General features: G+C 46.2%; 1 protein-coding gene across 4 annotated transcripts in view; it reads right to left on the bottom strand.

Moving 5' to 3' along the window:
* PSD2 (pleckstrin and Sec7 domain containing 2) overlaps nt 1-12,549 on the bottom strand; it is a 153,045-nt gene extending 140,496 nt beyond the window's left edge. For 2 of the 4 annotated variants that reach the window (XM_030573800.1, XM_030573801.1), the window contains exons 1-2: nt 12,179-12,549; nt 8,742-8,844 (exon numbers count right to left, since the gene is read on the bottom strand). The gene's annotated coding sequence lies outside the window, so the exon portion shown is untranslated. Of the gene's footprint in view, nt 1-8,708; nt 8,845-12,178 lie in introns of those variants that run through there. The other 2 variants (XM_030573799.1, XM_030573802.1) reach the window with 2 other exon arrangements.
* Between the last annotated feature and the right edge of the window lie 5,740 nt (nt 12,550-18,289).

The raw sequence follows: 18,289 nt of genomic DNA, 5'->3' as shown, positions 1-18,289 counted from the left end.
ACACCCTTGTTTAAGCTTCATCCCTTCCCCAAATGTTACTCCCCTGAAACCCTGGCAGGGAGAGTGTGGGGTAGGGGAGGATTAAAGATGACATACCTGGAGGTGCATCTCCAGGCCTGGAATTTGGCCACGAACCCAAATTTGTAGATTCCAAGGCCAGACAGGACCATCGTGACCATCTAGTCTGACCACCTGTGTAGCACAAGTGTCATAAACAGATAGCTAAGGGTTAATGTTCTTTTACCTGTAAAGGGTTAACAAAGGGAACCAAACACCTGACCAGAGGACCAATCAGGAAATAGGACTTTTTCAAATCTGGGTGGAGGGAAGTTTTGGGTGTGAGTTCTTTGTTCTTTGTCTTGGTTCGGTGACCCTCTCGGCTTTGGGAGTGATCTCTCTATCTCCAAGTTTTCTAATATTCTGTTTCCAAGTTGTAAGCACAAGGATAGTAAGACAATAGGTTTATATATATATATTTTTTTGCATTTACATGTGTGTAGTTGCTGGAATGTGTTAAATTGTATTCTTTTTGGATAAGGCTGTTTATTCATTTTTTCTTTTAAGCAATTGACCCTGTATATTGTCACCTTGATACAGAGACCAGTTTATGTCTTTTTCTTTCTTTTTAAATAAAGCTTTCTTTTTAAGACCTGTTGGATTTTTTTTTTAGTGGGGTCTCAAGGAGATTGAGTCTGCAGCTCACCAGGGAATAGGTGGGAGGAAGAAGACAGGGGGGAAGAGAGAATCTCTTTGTGTTAGATTTACTAAGCCTGACTTTGCATACCCTCTGGGTGAGGGGGGAGAGAGATTTGATCTCTCGGTGCTTGTGTTTCAAGGACTTGAAGCAGGGAATCTCCTAGAGTACCCAGGGCGGGGAAATCTGGGAGGAGGTAAAGAGAGTGGAATCCCTTTGTTTAGATTCACGGAGCTTGAATCTGTATATCTCTCCAGGAACCCAGGGAGCGAACACCTGGAGGGGAAGAGGGAGAAGGGAAGTGGGTTATTTCCCTTTGTGGTGAGACTCAGGGCATCTGAGTCTTGGGGGTTCCCCAGGGAAGGTTTTGGGGAGACCAGAGTGAGCCAGACACTGGAATTCTGGCTGGTGGCAGCGATATCAGATCCAAGCTGGTAATTAAGTTTGGAGGTTTCATGCTAGCTTCTCATGTTCTGAACTCTAAGGTTCAGAGCTGAGTAGGAGAGTTATGACATGAGTGGCAGTGGTGTGGGATAAGATAAGAATCCAGAAGCCAGTAGGAATATTATTTTCTTTTCCTCTGCTAGGGCTTTTAAGCAGACAGAAAGGCTTTGGTTTTAAAAAGAGCCAGAGATAATTTTTTTTTCTGTTCTCTAGTTGCAGTTTGGCTTGCATATTAAGCAAGGAACTATTAAGGTTGACAGGGGGTCTTTTGTTAAACTATAGCACTCCGATTGAGAGTCAAGTACCCAGCACAACACACATGCAAATAAAGTAGTTTTTCTGGTTTACTTTACATTTAAAAGATTATCTAGAGGAAGAAAAAAAAAGGCACTGTTGCTAGGCAGACCCCTGGAGACAACAGAGAGCCAGCAGTTCAAACAATAAACACCAGAGGGCACCCCAACACAAGAAAACAGGAACCATGACTTCCAAGGCAAAAATGGATGCAGAGAAACAAATCAAAGAAGCAGACCACAGGCGACAAATGGAAAAAAGAGAAAAAGAGGTAGAACTGAAAGAAAAGGAAGAAAACATCAAACAGGCAGCCCATAAAAGAGAACAAGAAGCCAAAAATGCAGCCCACCACAGAAAACTAGAAGAAGAAGAGGTGGCCCACCGCCGAGAAATGGAAAAACAACAAAAAGAAAGTGAAGAGAGGGAAAAACAGAGAAAGCATGAACTGGAGTTAGCACAGGCTGGGCAGCATGCTCCAGCCAATCCTAACAACCCTTCACCAATTATGGTTCCACAGCACAAGAAATTTCCCACCTACAAGGCAGGTGATAACCCTGAGGCCTTCTTAGAAAATTTTGAAAGAGCCTGTCTTGGGTACAGCATCCCTGAAGACCAGTACATGGTAGAGCTGAGGTCACAGCTCAGTGGACCCTTAGCAGAGGTGGCGGCTGAAATGCCAAAAGACAGAATGAAAGATTATAAACTGTTTCAAACCAAGGCCAGATTCAGAATGGGGATAACCCCGGATCATGCCTGTCGGCATTTCAGAACCCAAAAGTGGAAACCAGATGTGTCATTTCCCAGACACGCCTACTACGTTGGGAAAAATTATGAGGCCTGGATATCAGGAAACAATGTTAAATCCTTGGACGAACTGCACCTCCTCATACAAATGGAGCAGTTCTTGGATGGTGTTCCTGAGGACATAACATGGTACATACAAGATGGAAAACCCAAAAATCTCACCGAGGCAGGGGAGACTGGAGCCAGATGGATGGAAGTGGCAGAAAGCAAGAAAGCTACTGTCAAGGGGAATGAATACCCCAGGGGGCACACCGACAATAAACCCTACAACCAAGGGCAACCCAAGACCCCACCTACAACCCAAGGAAAGCCACAGACACCCTATTCTTCCACCTCACCAGTCTCCAGTAACTCACCTTGACCGAGTGACCAGTCAGCTGGAAGATGCTTTAAGTGTAATGAACTGGGACATATCAAGGCCAACTGCCCAAAGAACCCCAACCGGGTGCAAGTCATTACACCACCATCACCCAAAAGATCCCCAGGCCCAGATGCCTCTCAAATACCCTTGGAGCGAAGGGAAAATTTGAGAGTGGGCGGAAAGAAGGTTACTGCGCGGAGAGACATGGGGGCACAAGTGTCAGCTATCCACCAATCCTTCGTAGACCCCAAATTCATCAACCCAGAGGCCCAAGTGACAATTTACCCCTTCATGTCACAAGCTGTAGACTTGCCTACAGCTCAACTGCCTGTCCAGTACAAAGGCTGGTCAGGAAGGTGGACTTTTGCAGTTTATGACAATTATTCCATCCCCATGCTACTGGGGGAAGATTTGGCCAACCAGGTGAAGTGGGCCAAGAGAGTGGGAATGGTTACACGCAGCCAAACCAGGCAAGCTTCCCGACCCATTCCTGTTCCTGAGCCGTCCACTGAGGCCCTGTCTGTGTTACCAGAGACCCAGACAGAGGTAGTGGACCCGGATCCCATACCAACAACTGAAACAGCCGCAGTGACTCCAGTCACAGACCAGGCACTGGAAAAGCAGCCAGCACCAGAACCTGTGCCAGCACTGATGACAGTGCTTGCAAATCCATCTTCAACCCCAACAACAGAGGGCGCCAGCGAGCCTGACCTGGCAGAAGCAGCAGACAACCATACCCAAGAGGCTCAGCCGGAGCCTGAAATAACCCCTGGTGCACCAGCGGAGAGCGGTTCACCAGCAACGGAAACAACACCATCACCTACATCGCTTCCAGAGGGACCAAGCCCAAGTCCCCAGTCTGAGGAAGAACTGGTGTCCCCAGCCTCAAGGGAACAGTTCCAGACTGAGCAGGAAGCAGATGAAAGCCTTCAGAAAGCTTGGGCGGTGGCACGGAGCACCCCACTGCCTCTCAGCTCTTCTAATCGATCCCGATTTGTTATAGACCAAGGACTTTTATACAAGGAGACTCTTTCTGGTGGACACCAGGAAGACTGGCATCCACAAAAACAGTTGGTGGTTCCAACTAAGTACAGGGAAAAGCTCTTAAGCTTAGCCCATGATCATCCCAGTGGCCATGCTGGGATGAACAGAACCAAGGACTGGTTGGGGAAGTCCTTCCACTGGGAGGGGATGGGCAAGGACGTTGCCAAGTATGTCTGGTCTTGTGAGGTATGCCAAAGGGTGGGAAAACCCCAAGACCAGGTCAAGGCCCCTCTCCAGCCACTCCCCATAATTGAGGTCCCATGTCAGCGAGTAGCTGTGGATATTCTGGGTCCTTTCCCAAAAAAGACACCCAGAGGAAAACAGTACGTTTTGACTTTCGTGGACTTTGCTACCTGATGGCCGGAAGCAGTAGCTCTAGGCAACACCAGGGCTAAAGCTGTATGCCAGGCCCTAACTGACATTTTTGCCAGGGTAGGTTGGCCCTCCGACATCCTTACAGATTCAGGAGCTAATTTCCTGGCAGGGACCATGAAAGAACTATGGGAAACTCATGGGGTGAACCAGTTGGTTGCCACCCCGTACCACCATCAAACCAATGGCCTGGTCAAAAGGTTTAATGGAACTTTGGGGGCCATGATATGTAAATTCATCAACGAACACTCCAATAATTGGGACCTAGCGTTGCAGCAGTTGCTTTTTGCCTACCGGGCTGTACCACATCCCAGTTTAGGGTTTTCACCGTTTGAACTTGTGTATGGTCACGAGGTTAAGGGGCCATTACAGTTGGTGAAGCAGCAATGGGAGGGGTTTACACCTTCTCCAGGGACTAACATTCTGGACTTTGTAAGCAACCTACAAAGCACCCTCCAACACTCTTTAGCCCTTGCTAAAGAAAACCTAAAGGATGCTCAGGAAGAGCAAAAGGCCTGGCATGACAAACATACCAGAGAACGTTCCTTCAAGGTAGGAGACCAGGTTATGGTCTTGAAGGCGCAACAGGCCCATAAGATGGAAGCATCATGGGAAGGGCCATTCACGGTCCAAGAGCGCCTGGGAGCTGTTAACTACCTCATAGCATTTCCCAATTCCTCTCTAAAACCCAGAGGGTACCATGTTAATTCTCTCAAGCCTTTCTATTCCAGAGACTTACAGGTTTGTCAGTTTACAGTCCAGGGAGATGATGCTGAGTGGCCTGAAGGTGTCTACTACAAAGGGAAAAAAGACGGTGGCGTGGAAGAGGTGAACCTCTCCACAACCCTGGAACGTCTGCAGTGGCAACAAATCAAGGAATTGTGCACTAGCTTCACCCTATTGTTCTCAGCCACCCCAGGACGGACTGAACGGGCATACCACTCCATTGACACAGGTAATGCTCACCCAATTAGAGCCCCACCCTACCGGGTGTCTCCTCACGCCTAAGCTGCTATAGAACGGGAGATCCAGAACATGCTACAGATGGGTATAATACGCTCATCTACCAGTGCATGGGCATCTCCAGTGGTTCTGGTACCCAAACCAGATGGAGAAATACGCTTTTGCGTGGACTACTGTAAGCTAAATGCGGTAACTCGTCCGGACAACTATCCAATGCCACGCACCGATGAGCTATTGGAAAAGTTGGGACGTGCCCAGTTTATCTCTACAATAGACTTAACCAAGGGGTACTGGCAAGTACCGCTAGATGAACCTGCCAAAGAGAGGTCAGCATTCATCACCCATGCAGGGGTGTATGAATTTAATGTGCTTCCTTTCGGGCTGCGAAATGCACCCGCCACCTTCCAGAGGCTGGTAGATGGTCTACTAGCAGGACTGGGCGAATATGCAATTGCCTACCTCGATGATGTGGCCATTTTTTCTGACTCCTGGCCCGAACACCTAGAACACCTGGAAAAGGTCTTTGAGCGCATCAGGCAAGCTGGGCTAACTGTTAAGGCCAAAAAGTGTCAGATACGCCAAAACAGAGTAAATTACCTGGGACACCAGGTGGGTCGAGGAACCATAAACCCCCTACAGGCCAAGGTGGATGCTATCCACAAGTGGCCTGTCCCAAAGTCAAAGAAACAGGTTCAATCCTTCTTAGGCTTGGCCGGGTACTACAGGTGATTTGTACCACACTACAGCCAAATGGCTGCCCCACTGATTGACCTGACCAAAAAGACCCAGCCAAATGCAGTTAAGTGGACTGATAAGTGTCAAAAGGCCTTTTCCCAACTTAAGGCAATGCTCATGTCTGACCCTGTGCTAATGGCCCCGGACTTTGACAAGCCATTCCTAGTAACCACAGATGTATTTGAGCGTGGTATAGGAGCAGTTCTCATGCAGGAAGCAACAAATCATAACTTCCATCCTGTCGTGTTTCTCAGCAAGAAACTGTCTGAGAGGGAAAGTCACTGGTCAGTCAGTGAAAAGGAATGCTATGCCATTGTGTACGCCCTGGAAAAGCTACGCCCATATGTTTGGGGACTGTGGTTCCAGCTACAACTGACCATGCTGCGCTACAGTGGCTTCATACTGCCAAGGGGAACAACAAGAAACTGTAATGGCCCCTTAATCTGTTTACTTTAAAGTTCTAGGAAGAAATCACCGCCAGTGAGGTTCCCCACTGTCTGCAATTTGGGGGGCGTGTCATAAACAGATAGCTAAGGGTTAATGTTCTTTTACCTGTAAAGGGTTAACAAAGGGAACCAAACACCTGACCAGAGGACCAATCAGGAAACAAGACTTTTTCAAATCTGGGTGGAGGGAAGTTTTGGGTGTGAGTTCTTTGTTCTTTGTCTTGGTTCGGTGACCCTCTCGGCTTTGGGAGTGATCTCTCTATCTCCAAGTTTTCTAATATTCTGTTTCCAAGTTGTAAGTACAAGGATAGTAAGACAATAGGTTTATATTGTTTTTTTTTTTTGCATTTACATGTGTGTAGTTGCTGGAATGTGTTAAATTGTATTCTTTTTGGATAAGGCTGTTTATTCATTTTTTCTTTTAAGCAATTGACCCTGTATATTGTCACCTTGATACAGAGACCAGTTTATGTCTTTTTCTTTCTTTTTAAATAAAGCTTTCTTTTTAAGACCTGTTGGATTTTTTTTTTAGTGGGGTCTCAAGGGGATTGAGTCTGCAGCTCACCAGGGAATAGGTGGGAGGAAGAAGACAGGGGGGAAGAGAGAATCTCTTTGTGTTAGATTTACTAAGCCTGACTTTGCATACCCTCTGGGTGAAGGGAGAGAGAGATCTGATCTCTCGGTGCTTGTGTTTCAAGGACTTGAAGCAGGGAATCTCCTAGAGTACCCAGGGCGGGGAAATCTGGGAGGAGGTAAAGAGGGTGGAATCCCTTTGTTTAGATTCATGGAGCTTGAATCTGTATATCTCTCCAGGAACCCAGGGAGCGAACACCTGGAGGGGAAGAGGGAGAAGGGAAGTGGGTTATTTCCCTTTGTGGTGAGACTCAGGGCATCTGAGTCTTGGGGGTTCCCCAGGGAAGGTTTTGGGGAGACCAGAGTGAGCCAGACACTGGAATTCTGGCTGGTGGCAGCGATATCAGATCCAAGCTGGTAATTAAGTTTGGAGGTTTCATGCTAGCTTCTCATGTTCTGAACTCTAAGGTTCAGATCTGAGTAGGAGAGTTATGACAACAGGCCAGAAACCTGCCCCAGAATAATCCCTAGAGCAGAGCTTTGAGACAAACATCCAGTCTTGATTTAAAAATTGTCCGTGATGGACAATCTATCACGACCCTGGATAATTTGTTCCAATGGTTTATTTACTCTCACTGTTAAAAAACATACACCTTATTCCAAGTCTGAACTTCTCTAGTTTCAGCTTCCAGCCACTGGATTGTGCTAGATCTTTCTTTGCCAGATTAAAGAGCCTATTATTTAATATTTTCCACCCCGTAAATACTTACAGACTTCTAAATAAGTGACTACTGCTGCACACAAGCATGCAGCAGAGACACGCAGGATGAATGGCCATAAGGACAGTTGCTTTGGGGGATAATAAAGAAATCTGAAGATTTTTAAGGCATTTTAACCAATACAGCTACAGTATACACACAGACCCCACCATGATTGGCTGGGTTACCTCTGATGTTACAAAACCCTCAACCGTGAGCTATCCATAGGACAGGAGCCAAGCCCTGTAAACCACCAAGGAAGTATTGGGGGGAAGAGGAGCAAAGCAGCCTGGCCTGTCCCCTTGCGATACAGGCTCACTCACCAGCTGGTGGTCCAGCAATGAGGAAGGATGTTAATGCGGGGCGCTTGGGAGCCCCGTGGCTTCACTGTACAGGTTCACAGCTAAACTGCTGGCAGAATCAAAAGGTCCTTTGCTTTTCTGCAGCGCCTTGCCCATGAAGACTGCAGAGTGCTCTGCAAACCTCAGTGACTGAAGTACCACAGGTAGGTAGGAAGTATTGTTTCCATTTTACAGCTGGGGAACTGAGACACAGAGAGACTGAAGCCCAGATCCTCCACAAAAGCATTTGAGGTCCCAACTCTCATTGATTTCCATGGAAGTTAGGAGCCTGAACACCTCTGTGGACCTTAGTGAGTTGGCCAAAGTCACACAGGAAGTCAGTGGCAGACCCAAAAATTGAGCCTGTAACTCTGAGGCCTGTGCTTTAACTACTCAGCAATCCTTCCTGCTGATGGAAAATGGTCTTATTCTCAAGGACACCTGGCTCCCCCAACAGACGGATGAGGAATAGATTCCATGGGCCAGATCCTGTTTATCTGTTGTGCTTATCTAGCCCTCATTATTGTGGAGTCCAAGCACCTCACTACCTGTAATGCATTTCTCCTTCCGACACCCCAGGGAGGCAGGCCTGGGCTATTATCCTCATTGTACAGGTGTGGAGTTGAGGTTCTAAGTGACTTAGCCAAGGTCACACAGCAAGTCCGTAGCAGAGCAGGAATTTGCACCTGAATCTCCCTAACCACCAAGCTTTCCTTCTCTATGCAGCATCCTCAGCTGGTGCAAATCAGCCAACCTCATTGAGTCTGACAGAGCTGCACCCACTTGCACCAGGTGGGGATCTGGCCCCACAAGTGCCCATATTCAGCCTCCCGCCCACAAGACATGTTACTGTCACATGGGGGAGGGTTTGGCACTTACTGTTTGCATGGTGCTTAATGGGCTAGATGGTACCTTTGTTGTGGAGGTGCCTCTGGACCCTCTGGCAGTGGGAACTCCAGGAGGGGTTCTCCTCGACCCACACAAATGAGTGTCTGGCAGTGTCAATGTCCCCACCCTGAAAACAGAGGCAGCAGGAGCTCAGTCAGCTCTTCTGGCTAGCGTGTGCACGGAGGGATGGACAGACATATTAACCACCCAGCTCCCTTAAGGTAAGCTAGTGCCAATGCAAAGCTAGTAGTGGCTGTACACCTTGGCCATACTGCATCCAGCCCCTGCACAGGGGGAGTGGAGACGCTCTTTGCGCCAGATTTGGGCCCATTCTCCCCAATCTGCCCTTGCCCAGCCAGGCAGGTCCTGATGACATGAGGCCCATAATGTTGTTCTGGAGAATACAGCGTGTGTGCAGCCAGCCTCTAGTATTGAACTAGCACCATGACCTTCTGAAATCTCCTCAGGAGCAGCAAGGATCTGCTTTCTGAAGCATGAGCTCATGTGAGACAGGGATCATTAGGCAGGAAAGCCCCTGGGCTCTGGGGGGACGGGACTCTGTAGGCCTCGTTCCCCACAGCAATGTCTTTGAGTCTGACACAATGCTGGCCCCAGTGCAATGGACACATTCTCTGATCTGGCTTCCTGCTGGACAGGAGATGGGGAATATGGCTATGGCCAGATACCTCACTCTGGCCAGCTCCTTGTTCTGTACAAAGAGATTTCAGTGGCAGCTCAGGGTGAGGTTGTCACATGCAGCCAGGGCCTAAAGGGAGGGCTGACACAAAACCATGCTGTTCCCTGGGGAGCTCCCCACTTGTGCAGGAGGGAGGAGACACCCCTTCAAAGGGGACAGCCTACACCTCCCAAGTGGCCGGCAACGGGAGGGCAGAGTCTTCGTTCCCTTTACCACCCACTTCCAGCTGAGCTGCTCCTGGACAGGGGAATGCATCTCAGTAACAGCCTCTGTGTTGCCCTGCACAGGTGCACTGTAGTTCTGGCAGGTCCATACCTGGGCTGCCCAAAGAGCCCCAGGGAAAGGCTGATCTTTACTTGGGCTACCCAAGGGGCTAGGGCAAGGCCACTTATTCCCCACCCCTCCCACTGGCAGCCAAAATCTTAACCTTACTAGAGAAACACCACATTTACCTCAGTGACTGGGACTCTTAGTAAAAATAGCATGTTTTTTTTTAAATACAGTAATGATTCCACAGGCTGCACCTTGCAGCAGGGCCACTTTAGTACTTGTTAAGGATCTTCTTCAATGTTTATGGCCTAGCAGTTAGAGCAGGAAACTTGCACACAGGACTCCAAGGTTTTTTGCCCAGCAATATCACTAATTGTGGTGTGACCTTGGGGAAGTCACTTCACGAATCTGTGCCTCAGTTTCCCCAGAGGATGATAATGTTATCGCTGGGGCAGAGGGTTAATTTGGGAAGAAAGTATCCAAAGAATGGAGATAGCAAGACTGAACTTCCATGTCATTTCAGAACCTCATGGCCCTGGGCTTTGCACTTCAAAATGATTCTGCGGGAGCAAATACAAGAGGTCACCATTTACACCTGTGTTTAACTTTTTGGGGGAAAACAGCTGAATTGAGAGCCATTTAGTTTGTGGCTCAGCTGACCCCCAGACATACTCTCTCTGCTCAGGCTCCCACTTTCAGACTTTCCCCTTGTTCTCTCTGGACTTGTGTAGGAAATATCTTGTTCACAAAAATCCTAACTGAGCTGCACCCTTTGAAGTACCCAGTAATGTACAAATTGATAGACACATGCAGGTTTCTTTTTCATAAAATGCCTAATGATAATATGCTACATTTTCTCGCTAAAAATATCATCCACTCAGATGTGGAGAATGTAGACTGTAATACCAACTACTAGAATGCAGGCCTGGAACACCATGCCCCATCATCCAACAGCCACAAATCTCTGTTTATCCTAGCAATTAATCCTCCTCTATGTTTGGTGATATTATAATTACAGAAACATTGCCATTTTGATGGGCTTGTTTCCACCAATGTATTTTACTTTATTTACATCACCACAATAGGCTACAGCGAACAAAAAAAAGGGTGAAATTGTATTTAGAGAGACAATTCCACATGCATTCTCAAAGCATTTTGTAGATGTAAGTCACCCCGGCTCCAAATGACACGTTTATTGTGTGAGCACACAATGAGATCAGATTGAATATTGACTAAAACTGGCCTAACTCACAAAATAATGAAGAGCACAATAGTATGATTTAATCCAAACCACTAGAGAAATACACATCTGTAACATACAACATGCCTTTCCCACAGAAATACTCTTTGCTTTCTAGCTAGCCTTCGGCAGGAGAATTTCTTCCTCATAAATTATGTATTTTTTTTTCAGTTGCCAACACATTTCCTTTACCGTTTGCAAAAAAATGTCATATCGTCTGGCTTATAAATGGGCAGGTGGTGATATCTCTGCATTCTCAAAACTGAGATGGGGAATCAAATATGGCTAAAGTCAAAAAGTATTTCCCCTTTGTCCTAAAGATGTGAAATATGCCATTACAGTGCAGTCATTATAGGCACCTCATTAGAAAGTACTTTCACACCTAGTCGAGGATCAGCAAACTATCCTGTATCTTCCCCTCTCCCCCCCAAAAAATACAAAAAGCCCCAGCAAGGCAAATGCCAATAGAACAATTAAGATAATAATATAGTGCAGAGTGGGCTAATAGACATTCTTTCCAGACGCTAGACGTTTAAATTCTGCAAAACTGTCCTGGCTCATTCAAGATTAAAAAAACTGTAACCTAGCAAAGACAAAAAGACAGAAGGTAAGAAAAAAATCCCACTGATCAGTAAAGCCTTTCCATAGTCCAGATGCAGTCCTATCACTTCAGCTTCTCTGTACCATCTCCATGACAACCATGTAATTTGGATGCTATAACTACGGCTGAAATGATCTTTAGATGTAGCTTTGTTATAAAACATAGTACAGAATATGTCAGAGTCTTGGTAAAGAAAACTTGCACTGTAAATGAGGGAGGTAATTAAATAGTCCCATTTTCATGTTCTGTTCTCAAATAGTCCAGATATTTTAAATAACCAAAAGAATTAATGTGTTCCTCTTAATGGGCAGAAGATTTGGAAGTCAATAACAATCCTCATCAATTGTTTTTGGTGAGTAATGTGTCCGAGTACTACACCCCAAATTCCCAGTCCAGACACCCAGCTGAGAGTTGGAAGCAGATATCTGAAAGCAGATTCAGAGAATGGGCATCTGGACGGACACACACACACACACACACCAGCTGAGACAATTCGATCCCTAGCATTGAAGCACAAAACTGATACATCAGATAAATAATAATGATGATGATGATACCATGCCTAACCAAGCAAAATAGGACATAGGATGCCATGGGGATGAATCAAGTAAATGATCAACAATGATAATAGTGTATATTGTCCTTGCACTTACCGGAGCAATAAGCCTTTCTTAGTTCCCCCCCAACGCAGCTCTCTTTTCTCCTCACCAATCCATGCAAAATAATCAGCAGCTACACATAAGGAGTTGCCCCATCCCCCATACCTTCCTAGACTTTCCTTTTATTGGTTTTTTTTTTTCCCCTCACAGTGGGTCACACCTCCCAGGCTTTCCTTCAGGTGTCAAGAGATTGCTAGAGATGGAGCAGGAAGGATGGGAGGGAAAGGGGACAGAAAGGGGAGGGGGGGAGAGATATGACTAAAAGGGGAGGCAGAGAGTGACTGCAGTCAATGAAAGGGTGGAGGGAAAGACCTTGCTACATAAACCTAGAGGAATAGATTGCAGCTAAGCAATCGGCTAGAAGACACTCACTACAGTGGAGTGTGAGCAAACTGCTAAGAATATTCAACGGTTTCTCAAAGCCCAGAGGGACAGATCTGCTATCGGCCAGCCAATCAAATATCTTCAAACTGGAGCTAGCAAAATCCTGCCAAACAGACAGGCCGTCTTTAAGAAATGTAAAAAATAAATAAATAAACAAACAACAACCTTGGTAAAATTTGCAAGGCTGATGAATGCAATCACGGGGCCTGCCTGCTCCCCTATCTATACCTGCCTCCCCATCCCTCCCCCTGCTGGAACTTTCCAGGGGCTGCATACCACCAGCACCCTGCTTTGCTCTTTCCATTCCCATCTGGTGTTAGGCTGTGCTATTCCCATCCCTACCTGCTGCCCCCCCAGACAGGGCCTTCCCCCTGCCAGGCTTGCCAGGGAGCTTTTTCTAGGAAATCCCCTTCATGGCTTGGGGACTTATGTTCCAACACTTCTCCCTACCAGCACGAGCAGGCCTCTGAAGCCTAGGCTTTGGGTTTTAATGAGTTCATGAAAAATGGACTTTCCTGTTTTGATGGCATCTCGAGTCTCTTCTAGGGTTGCTAAGCCTCCAGGATTTCCTGGAGTCTCCAGAAATTAAAGATTAATATTTAAATAAAGATTATATCAGGAATATGTCCAAGCAAAAGTGGCAACCCTAGCCAGACACATAAGGTGGCTTCCGGAAAGAGCTCATCGGATCTTGGGGCAAAGCTGGCTCCACTGGGAAAAGGGCAAAGCTCACAAGAATGAGGGGCTAATTCGCAAGGATGCTTAGTGTTTGCCCAGAGGGCAGAAGGTCACCACTTTCACCAGGGAAAGCAACATGAGCACTGGTGAGAAACGCAAAATCACACCCTAGATCACACTCCCAACCACTAGGAAATAATGAGGTATGTGTGTGAGTATCAACACGCCTTTTGTACCCTTTCATATGCAACTTAATGAGTATGTGCACATTCTAGTGGCTGGAGGCCCACAGAGGACCAAAGCCCTGCTCTGTTACTCACAGCCAAAGCACTTTCTCCATCAGCTATGCTGCCAGAGGCTGTATCTTGGGGGCAAAGCTCCTAATTTCTTTCTCTCCTACTCAGTGATATATGTCTGGTGTAGATGATGACTGCATGATTCATTGTAGCCTTCATGCCAGGCCTCAGGGCATAAAAGAACCTTTCACTAGATTCCTACTGGAAAGCTTGCCCTACAGGAAGCATGCCCATACAAAAGTCTTCTCTTAGCTATTCAGGATATTTTGAGCAGCCTGAGGGTTGGCACTAGATCTCATAGACTTTAAGGCCAGAAGGGACCATCATGATCATCTCGCCTGATCTGCACATTGCAGGCCACAGAAACTCACCCACCCACTCCTGTAATTGACCCAGAACCTCTGGCTGAGTTACTGAAGTCCTCAAATCATGATTTAAAGACTTCAAGTTACAGAGAATCCACCATTTTGACTAATTTAAACCTGTAAGTGTCCTGTGCCCCATGCTGCAGTGGAAGGCAAAATAAAACCCAGGGTCTCTGCCAACCTTACCCAGGGAAAAATTTCTTCCCAATGCCAGATGTGGCGATCAGTTGGACTCTGAGCGTGTGGGCAAGATCCACCAGCCTGACACCTGGGAAAGATCTCTAATGCCCCTTACTACAAATACTGCAGTAGTCTACAGTAATACCTTCAGACACTGCAGTCAGACCATTACAAGCAGTAGTGTCCTGCAGCATCATTGTAGAACACGGCTGTATATTTTCCCTCAAGGAGTAGCTCTATAGTGTAACAGACAGAGTTGTTTGCCAGGGTTCGTATCTGTAACGAACCATGTAATGAGCCACCCTGCAGCTATACTCATGAGTTATCCAACAAATGCAGGTGTGAATGAAGATTACTGGGCTGTAGAATGATATTAAATAAAGATCATGGAAATAGGCAAGACCAGTATTAGTCTGACAAATTCAGGTGTGGAATTCTTAACTTCCCCCAGGTTTTATCATCTAAAATTCAGATTCAAGTTATACTATGGTGAACATCAGACCCGCTCATCTTTGCTCAATGTTAATGAATTTGTAATCAACCAATTATCAGGGTAAGATGCTTTAAGAAACCATGATCAATATTCATCAGTATGTTGCACTGCTACGATCTGAAAGCAAGTATCAGAATCCAATTGCTGTACCAGCCAGTCCTATGGAGGGATATTTTGCAGCATGACACAGTGGGGTTCTGATTTCTAAGCAGAATACATAGGCTAGTTGGGATGCATAACAACAAGGGATATCAGTCTTGGTGCTTCAGGGAATGAACTGATCAACAGCTAGAGTCAGGAAGAAATGTCTTCCCACCCATGGTAGAAAGCTGCATATTTGTCCTAGTAATTTATGGCAAATAATTAACAATAGTTACACTTTTCTCCAGTTGGAGGTAGAGCCACACTAATTAGGTTCATGTACTCTGGACATGCTGTAATATTTTTGGCATTACCAAATATCCCTATTACAGATAGTTTTACACATTCTGTTTGCCTGCACAGGCAGTTTGGTCTTGGAGAGTTTGTTTGTTGTGGTGCAGTTCTGTTTGGAATCTGTGAACATAACAGTAAACAGGATTTGAATGGTAATCATCTCTTGGCGGAATAATTTCTTAGGTGCAGCAACTGCCAATAGGTTGTACATTCACATCACATGCTTGAGCTTGGAACCATCCACTCAGCAATGGGGCTGTGCACATACCCTCAAGTGCACAATGATTCTGATGGCTAGATTGAAAGGAGTCGGGGGCCAGACAGCTTCATTTTCTGATGACCAAGCACTGTCATCGGAAGGATCTTTTGGTGTCTTTTCTCTTAATCCATCATTGATACCTTGTTGCCTGTACTATATGTTAGTAGTTAGCTTACTTTGCTCTTAGTAAAAATACAGATATTCATTTGAGCTGGTCACAGTTTTTCATCCCCCCCATGGCCTTTTTTCAAAACCATTTTCTCTCATAAAAATGAAAATGTTCATTTCTCACAACAAGAGTCCTTGCCTCTCTGCCAAGTATTTTTTCTATAAAAATTGTATCAAAAAGGTTATCATAGTGGTTATCAATATTTTTCAATTGCAAAATTATTGAAAACCATTTCCATGATGTTTAAGATACAATTTTGGGGGGGATGAATATTGGGAAATCACAATATATTTTGAAAAAAAACAATAACCATTTCCATTTTGATTTCTTCAGAATGAAAATAAATTTAGAATTTTTTTGCAAAACTGGTTTTGGATTTTTTCAAACCATCTCTATGATGAATGGTTTTATACCAGACATATCGTGACAGTGTAGTCGCTTTGCTGTCTTAGTACCTCATGTTGCAGCTTCCTGGCCCTGCTTTGGCTGGGCACACCATCATGGGATGCACCCAGTCAAAGCAGGTGGAAAGACTGAAGACAGCAAGATCAGCTTTAAATGCTGTATTCCATCCACAGCGGTGTGTATATGAGCCATATGCTATGTGCCTTTTGTACCTGGGCAAAGGTATCACCCATTAAGCACAGTCATCCTGTGTAACTCCTTGCCAGGGGATGTTGTGAAGGCCAAAAGTATAACTAGGTTTAAAAAAGAATTAGATAAGTTTGTGGAGGATAGGTCTGTCAACGGCATTTAGCCAAGATGGCTAAGCCTCTACCTGCCAGATGCTGGAACTAGATGACAGGGGATCACTCAATAATTGCCCTGTTCTGTTCATTCCCCCTGAAGCCCCGGCATTGGCCGCTGTCAGAAGACAGGATACAGGGCTAGATGGACCATTGGTCTGACCCAGTGTGGCCATTCTTATGTTTCTCATTATCACAGTGTAATTCAGCTTGTGCTGTCTTCTCCCTCTAGGCTCAAAAATTGCAACAGAGCTAGCTCCATCTCTTGTCCTTTGAGGCAGGGCTGAGGCTCTGTCAGCCAACAGTGCCAGGTCTTCAGCTGGACGCTTATTCCAGAACTGAAGAACATTGGGGATACTTCAGTCTTGGCACGGAGACAGCTGTTTCTGCACTGGCTCCTGCTCTGCCAATAGTTGTGTTGGATCTGGGTGATTTTCAGTTCAGGGAATGGAGATGGAGGCCTTGGAACTTGCATTTTCTGCAGACCATGCTGGTCTGTCTCCTCATCATCACAGGTTTGGGATCTCAGGGGTTCTGAGCAGGATGGCCACTGCCCATCTGGTTCCCCATCCCCCTACAGAGACTAAGTCAAGTTCCTTTCAGGTTAAGTCTAAGCAAGAAGAAACTTGTAATTGATGGCTTAGTGCCAACTCAAACAGTAGTAAAATCACAGGGCCAGCTTGCTTCAACCCAGCCATAGTTGGGTGTGTTATACTGGCCAGAAACTTGTCTCCTTGGGCAGATGGAAAGAGTTCTAAACAGACAAAAGGCCCATCTGTCTGCTCACATCCGAACCTCTTCTTCCAGGAAGAAGCTTCCTCCAGCCAGCACTCTCCCTTCTGAGGGGATAGCCTCTGTAGCAAGCCTTACCTCTTGGGTTCAGACACCACATCACAGGGTCCTTGACAGATGCCTCCATCATGGACTGGAGTCAAGGATTCATGAATGCATTTCCATAGACTCCCCTACTTCCAGAAGTCATCAGGTAGTCACAGCGAGACAAGGCTCATGGCTGACTGACAGCTCTGGATTGGGCTCCGCAGCACTGATCCTCTGAGCTTCTAGACCAGATCCTCCGGTCCAGCTGCCAGTTTTTGTGGATCTCCTTTCACAAAATCTGATCCACAAATCCCTCCATCTCAATCCTGAACCAACACACACCACCGCGATGGTCTAGGACAGCTCTTTGCAGGTAGAGCAGTTGTTCTCAGGCAGTCACAAACCTTCTGTGGCTGTCTGCCTTCTATTTCTGTTCTCTCCACTATTGAACACTACAGGAATCTAGACTAGCTTTAAGACCATCTAGAGTTCAAATGGCAGCAGTTCTGCCTATCAGGCTCCAGTAACAGGTGAAACACCCAACTGTGAGGAGGTTTCTGAAGGAACACAATGGGGTATGAACAGAGGCCAGAAGGTTCAAAGCCACCTAAGTGGGTGCCTACGTTCGACTTCACATACCAGGTTTGTATGTGCTTTGTGGCTAGGGATCTCAACCCTTTTGCAGGTGCCTGTGTTTTTTGGAAATCGAGTGCAATAGCTGTGTGGGCAGAGGCTGGGCATCTAGATGGAGCCCAGAGCCGGGGTCTTCAGAGCATTTTTGTATTGTACCATGAGCTTGGGGCTTTCCCACATTGCCCTAAACAGAGGCTGTGGCTGAGATTTTCAAAGCCAGCTGGGGCATGGCATCTGAATCTCTGGGGGTTGCAAACAGGTCTCAGGGATCATAGCTACCTTCCCTTTCTTTATGGCTAAACTGGAGAGGGAAAGGGGTTTTCTGTTGTAATGTGAGGTTATGATATGGAAGAGGTTGAAAACCACAGAAGTACTAGGGGTTGGTGCCACACTGCACCCATTGATGTTAATGGGACTGGCTAAGCACCCCAGCTGGCTTTGAAAATCTCAGTCTAGACCCACTGTATAATGTCAAACTTACCCCCTTCCTGGAGTTTAGTTTTATTGGTAACTCAGCAGCAGCAGCTAAACCTCAGCCTAAGCTTTCACACCATGGCTGCTGCTTCTTAGGTTTTTCTGCAGGATCTCCATGTTTCTGCTCCTAATTCTCTCTGATCAGAGGGGTATGCTCACTTCTTTGATCATGTG

This window comes from Gopherus evgoodei, chromosome 8 (assembly GCF_007399415.2).
Source record: "Gopherus evgoodei ecotype Sinaloan lineage chromosome 8, rGopEvg1_v1.p, whole genome shotgun sequence".
Taxonomy (NCBI): Eukaryota; Metazoa; Chordata; order Testudines; family Testudinidae; genus Gopherus; species Gopherus evgoodei.
Note: the sequence above shows the minus strand (reverse complement) of the source record. Positions and strands in the feature narration are given on the sequence as shown.